General features: G+C 48.8%; 1 long non-coding RNA gene across 1 annotated transcript in view; it reads right to left on the minus strand.

Annotated features, from left to right (window-relative positions):
• LOC125389960 (uncharacterized) overlaps window positions 1-6,455 on the minus strand; it is a 36,748-nt gene that overhangs the window by 5,247 nt on the left and 25,046 nt on the right. The gene's annotated exons all lie outside the window — the stretch shown is intronic.

The raw sequence follows: 6,455 nt of genomic DNA on the forward strand, positions 1-6,455 counted from the left end.
AACTGGGTGTTGTTGGGAGCTGCAGACTCCTGGCCCCCTGACTTTCTTTGCCTGCCTCAGACCCTTTGCCTGCTGGAGTGAACTGAGCAAAACCCCTGTGCCTGCAGCTGCTCTGAGCACGAGACCCTGATGGCATCTCCTGATGCAGCTGAATGATCCCGAGAGCTGGGGCATGGCTATCAGTTAAGGGTCCCTACAAGCTTCCCTGGGGCACAATAAAGTTGGCATTCTTGTATCAAGGATGACCCGTTTCCCCATGTCTTTGTCTGTCTGTGTGCATGTGTTTTTAAGTCTCCAGCCTAGTTCCTGGCTCATGTAATGTCCTATAGTGACATGGGTGCAACAGGTGCCATGGTGGCTGCCTGTAATCCCAGATCTCCTAGGCCAAGGGGATCAACAACTCAAGATAGCCCTGGGTACAATACAGTGTGAGGCCACCCTTGACTATGTGAGGATGTTTTTAAAAAACAAACACATGAACGAACAAGTAAATAAACAAACAGATCCTCTGGCTGGGTCATAGTATGGAAGGGTCCACCTAACACTACGTTGAGATTGTTCTCCCACCACTGTAACATAAGGCACACTGGGAAAAGACAGGAAGGACAAGACTCCAAATTTATCAGACAAAATAAAGGGGATTTGGATTCCTGTTGAATTTGAATGACAGATAAAGTATTTTTGGTACATACTTTTGGCATAAACCCATACTAAGAATCTATCTAAAATTGAAGTGTGAAGGGTTTCATGTATTTTATTTGGAAATGTCAAAGGACAAAACTGAAGATGAAATCGAGTCCGTGTGGCGAGTTCTTGTCTCCCAAATCAAGACCATCTAGAACAAAACAAAAAGAGACCCTGCATCAAGCCGGTGCCACTCAAGGGTGCCATCTTAGCTGTGGAAGAGGAAGGAGAGCAACACGGTGCTCAGAGGCCTACGCTAGCTCTCCGGGGCCACCAGAGGTACCACATTCTGAAGTCCCCAACAGCAGAAGCTAACTCTCCACACTTCTAAGAAGAGTCAAGGTCAACAGCGAGTTTGGCTCTGGCCTCTATTAGGCTTCTCTCTCTCTCTCTCTCTCTCTCTCTCTCTCTCTCTCTCTCTCTCTCTCTCTCTCTCCTGCGTGTCTTCACATGTATGTACAGGTATGCATGCATGCATGTGCTTATGAAAGCCAGACAACAATCTTGGCGTGGTGTTCTGCAGACCATTCTCTTTGCTATTGAGACAGGATCTCTCACTGGCCTAGAACTTGCAGAGTAGGCAAAGATGCCTGCAGCTCCCCAGAGCTGAAATTACAAAATGTATGCACTGTGCCCAGCTTCTTTCTTTCTTTCCCTTTTTCTTTCTTTCCCTCTTTCTTCCTTTCTTTCGTTCTTTCTTCCTCCATCATCTTCTTGTTTTTAATGTGGATTCTGGTATTGAACTAAGGTCCACACACTTGGAAGGCAAGTACTTTTCAACTGAATTTTTTCTTTAGTGCCTTTGGTGTTACTTTTTATGTATGGGCATCAGTCAGATTAGGGTCCAGCCCTGTGGTGTCATTTAATCACTTATTTGTTTGCTTATTTTTACTTGTTTTGTTGTTGCTCTTTGGGTATTTTTGTTTGGTTGGGTTTTTTTTTTATTGTTGTTTTTGTTTTATACAGAATTCCTCTATGTGCCTGTCTGGTAGCCAGTCTTTTATTGACCTAGACTCCAAACACACTTATATTCTCAGATGCCGGTAGTTAGAGCAATTTTGGCGGGTGCAAATCGGCCTTTAACCATGCCCCTCTGAACTGGAGCTAGGAGAGTAAAAAAGGTGGTTCACTTTTCTGAAGAAAGAGAAGTGTCTCGTGGCTCAGTGGGAAATAGTGGAGGACATAGAGGTGTAAAATACAGTAAGCCAAGAGGAACAACATTAAGAGAAAGTAACAGAAAGTGGCAGCCACTCTTTCAAGAGATTGGTGTGACCGGAAAGCAGAATAGGGAAGACACGAGATGGTAACTCGCAATGGGAACAAGGGAACCCTTCCATGCTTCTACCGCTGCAAGATTTCTGGTTTCCTTTGTCCCTTTTAAGAAAAACAAACACAGTTTAACCCAAGTGTGATGAGATTGAAGCACCAGTGAGGACAGCTCCATCTTCATTTTATTGAGGCGGATGGGGATGGGGGACTGGCTGGGGGATGGGGGACTGGCTGGCGGTTGTGCACAGCAAGAGGCCCAGATACCCTGGGCTGCAGCAACCTGCAGGCCCACGCGGCGGAAGGGAAGCTGCCTCCTGGCTCCGAACTCTCCTTCCAATGATGGTTCCTGCCCACTGTGTTGGGGTACCTAACCCTCAGGTGAAGGCTGGTGAGGAGGGCCTCTCTGGGTTTAGACTGTTCAGAATACAACACTCTGCCCGCATTGTTCTTCTGAACATTTACAAAGAGTCTGGCCAGGCAAGGGGACGGGGGATGGTGGAAACAAACCACCAGCTACCGCTGCAGAACTCAGCCACCGACTTTTCCCAAAGAGGTAGCAACCGGGCCCTTCCCACTGCAGAGCCGGTGTCCAGGCTTCCCTCGCCTTTGTCCAGGGCCCATCTCGCGTCTGTCACCTGAGATCCCTCACCGACCGATGCCCCTCGTTGCCATCCCACCGTGAGCGAAAGGTTCCTTAATAAGAGTGTAAATAAAAGCCAGGCTGAAAAATGAGTTTTCCGTCTCAGCAATCACCGGCCTAACCTCGGCTGTAAATAGTCTGGCGAAGATGCGCAGATGGAGTCTCCGCACTTGAGGGATCTGGGCAATCTCTGAGCAGCACGGCCGGGGGCAACAGCTGGGGGCAGCGAAGATGAAAGCCCTGAGCCCGAGGACACTGCACGAGTCCAGTCCAGCGTTCTGTAAGAGCAAATGCTAAGGGACTCTCCTCCCCCACCCTCTGTGACTCTCCGTCCACCTCCACCCCCCACCCCACCCCACCCCACCCCACCCCCGCAGTTGCAGGAATCACCCTGGTGTGCAAGTCCTCGGGAAGAATGCATCCGCCAGACCTCCCTAATTTATGGCCATTGGTATCATAGCTTTAACGTGATTTATCTGATGGCAGAGAAGACGGCAAAAACCTCGAGAAGACTGATTGGCCATCCAGGCATTGTGCATTTCTGATTGGCCTTATTAATTTAGGATTCATCCAGGAAGCAGCCTCTTGGCAGAGTCAAGGAAATCAACTTTGCAACCGCGTCAACGGCGAGTCCTCTGGGACTCGCCCGGGGGGTCCAGCTTTAGTGAAATGGAAGAAATAATGGATTGCTGGAAGAGGCCGGGGGAGTTGGCCTGAATGCGCTAGCGTGCTGACTGAATCAGACTGAGCTTGAGAAAGAGGCTGAAGCTGGAGGCCTTAGCTGGGACTGAGTCCCACTTCGTCTGTATACAGACCAAAGACATCGGCGCTTGCCAGAGAGGAGGGAGGATGGTTTTCTGTCTTATTTTATTTTATTTTCTATTTTTGTCATGTTTGTATCTGGGTGGAAAACCCAACACACAACTTAGAAAAGAACAGGGGAACAAATTAAATGTGTTTTGTTCCGCAATTTTATGAGAGAAAAAGAGTTCTTGCTTTTTGAGCCCCGTATTTATGGGATCTATAAATTATTGGTTAAGCACGCCAGTGCACCACAAGGTCATTACTCTGTGCTGCCGCAGTAACTGTCATTTAAATGTCACGACTGAGTGACGCGACTCAGCCTGGTGTATAAAGGACTACATAAAATATTTGAAAGGGGGGAGGGATATTGTGTTTATTGGAAAATATTTTCATGTGAATGAATTACAAAATTGGTAGAGGTGGCTATATAACTTAAGTATATCCCCATTCGTTTGTTATGCTTACCCGTATGCAGGATTCCAATGTAGACACATAGTGCTTGGCAGCCTCCAGATATAAGCATGAACATTGTTTCTTGGGGAGCATGAACAAAGTGGGGCGGGGGGGGGGATTGGTTGGTTGGGGGAGGGGCAGGTTAAATGATAGGCAGCAGCACAATCATTTCCTTTATTTATAGCTCTAACCAGAAAAATGGACTGGCAGCAGCTGAGTTCCAATTTCTTTTGCTGCCTGAACCGATGAGCGGTTGCCTGAAATGTCATTGAGCCAGAAGGTTGTGCATTTCATTCATCGCCAGGTTACGGAAGCTTTGAAGCGGGGCTCGAACATGGGTAATTGTCCTGCCACTCACCAAGGTGAGCAAGCACAATCTCGCGGGTGGAATTGGCTCAGTAGGGGAGAGTACTGCCTGTCAGTGCTGACTGGCGTCATCAAACGCTGTCCAAGTGGAAATGAAGGTGGCCAGGTTAGTCTTCTGATGAAAGTGGGGCAGAACGCGCAGAGGTTACTTCCTGGGGCAACAAAACTGGATACGGAGTCAGGGACGGGGGCCTGTTTGGATCACCAGACACAGTATGTGCACAAGGCACAGACGTCCTATGTCCAATGTCCTGAATGTGTGCCACATGGGTAGACAGATACACGCAGCATTTAGGAATATGTGGGAGCCGGAGAAGGTTTCCCCGTGTTTTGGTCACTGTACTGGTTCATGAAGGATGAGGGGTTTGATGAGGCAGAGAACAAGTCACGCTAGCAGGGGTGGAGAGGAGGAGAGGGGAAGAGACCAAGATGATGGTTTCCCAGGCTGCTCAACTTTGTGGGCCACCTGTCAACCACTCCCTGTAAAGAGACATCCAGAGGGCTTCACCATTTTTCTAACGAAAGTAACAGAAACCCATCCTTGTTTCCATAAGCACATTTAACGCTAATGACTACTGGGCAAGCGCAAGTCATAAACGGGAGCTCAGCTTTGAAAAATCCTACTGCCGCCTTCAGTCATAAATCACTCTCAGCCACTAGGACATATGGCACAGGAACAAATCACATTACAGGGAACCGAGGTTTCCCCAGCACCACATCTTGACCTCTCGCGGTGTTTGGTTCTAAAGACAGGCTGTCAGCTCTACAGCAGCTCCCCTGCATCCGGCGTGGCGGTCTAGCTCAGCCCCTCACCTTTCCCTGCTAGGCTGCTCTCTGAACCCGGCAGGAACCTCATCGTTCAGTCCGTCTGCATTCATTTGCTCGCTGGGTAGCCCCTTCCCAGGCTGCTCTACGGATGGTTTTCTTTCTTTATCTCACACTTAGCCTCCCCATCTCCTCCTCCTCCCTCTGAACCCCTGTACAACCGACTGCCAGCGAGGTTAAAGTGCAACCCCAAACAGCAGTCTCGCAGTCCGTGTCTCTGTGGCAGCTCTAATTCACTCTATAAACATGCAGGGTTGCTTATTCTCTTGTAGAGAACACACATCTCGGGGGTGGACTCTAGCCCATTACAGTTGGCATTTCCAAGACGCTGACCCTCACACCCCAACCCTTTCTTGTCATGAGCATTTACCCCCTTCCATTTGGGGCTGTAGTAGTCAATGTCCCTCTGCCAACTTTGCACTCGAGTCTTTGGAAAGCCTTTTTTTTTTTTTCTTTTTTGAGGAACTGCAGTATCTATGTATTAAGGGCAGATAGCCCAGGGGCTTGCCAGGGGGCCCCAACTGTGCCTGTCAATGGCAGTTCTGGCAAATTCTGACAGCTGCTGGTCTCTTATTTATTCATTTTGCAAACGCTACAGAAACTCTTTCATACATCCCAGTGAACACGGAGGGGAAGGAGTCTAAGGTTTGGGGAAAGTAGCATCTAGATGTGCAATACTAACGGAAACAGCGCAGTGAGAGGGTTCAGAGGTGGTGCAGTGCGCAGCGGCAGACCCGAGGAAAGAGTGTCTAGGAGTCTGCAAGGATCAGGGAATGTTCACTCCTGCTGACCACTGCACTGGGGCACAAAGAAGGAGAAGAACCGACGAAAGGGAGGCAGGGTGGCTGGTTATGCTGGTCCCGTGTGGGAAGCAAAGTTTAAATAAGGTCAGGGATAGATGGAGGGAAAAGGCAGAGGGATGGAATCTCTGCAGACAATGAAAAGAGAATGAACAAAAGGGTAAGGGGGACATGAAAAGGCCAAAAACGGAAAGGCAGTCATTGTCTCTATTACTGTAAGCTTCACCCAAGCCCCAGAAAACCAGAGCCTTAGAGAGCAAGTGACAAGGTTGTATCAACACTGGAGTCATCACGGCAAACAGGGGACGTTCCAGGACATGAGGCAGAGTCCAGGAAAACATGAGTTTGTCATAAAGATTTGCTGATTTATATTTTATCTGTCTGAGTGTTTGCATGTATGTATGTGCACCGTGTGCATGCCCAGTGCCCTCAGAGGACAGAAGAAGCATGGGGTCCCTGGAAGTGGAGTTACAGATGCTCATGAGCCATCATGTGGTGCTGAGAACCAAATGGGGTCCATTGAAAGAGCAGCCGGCGCTCTTAACCCATGAGCCATGGCTTCATCTCCAGGTTGTTTTTTCTTTGAGGCAGGGTCTTACTTTGTACCCCGGATA

The sequence above is a fragment of the Myodes glareolus genome, chromosome 26 (assembly GCF_982192425.1).
Source record: "Myodes glareolus chromosome 26, mMyoGla1.1, whole genome shotgun sequence".
NCBI classification, from domain to species: domain Eukaryota; kingdom Metazoa; phylum Chordata; class Mammalia; order Rodentia; family Cricetidae; genus Myodes; species Myodes glareolus.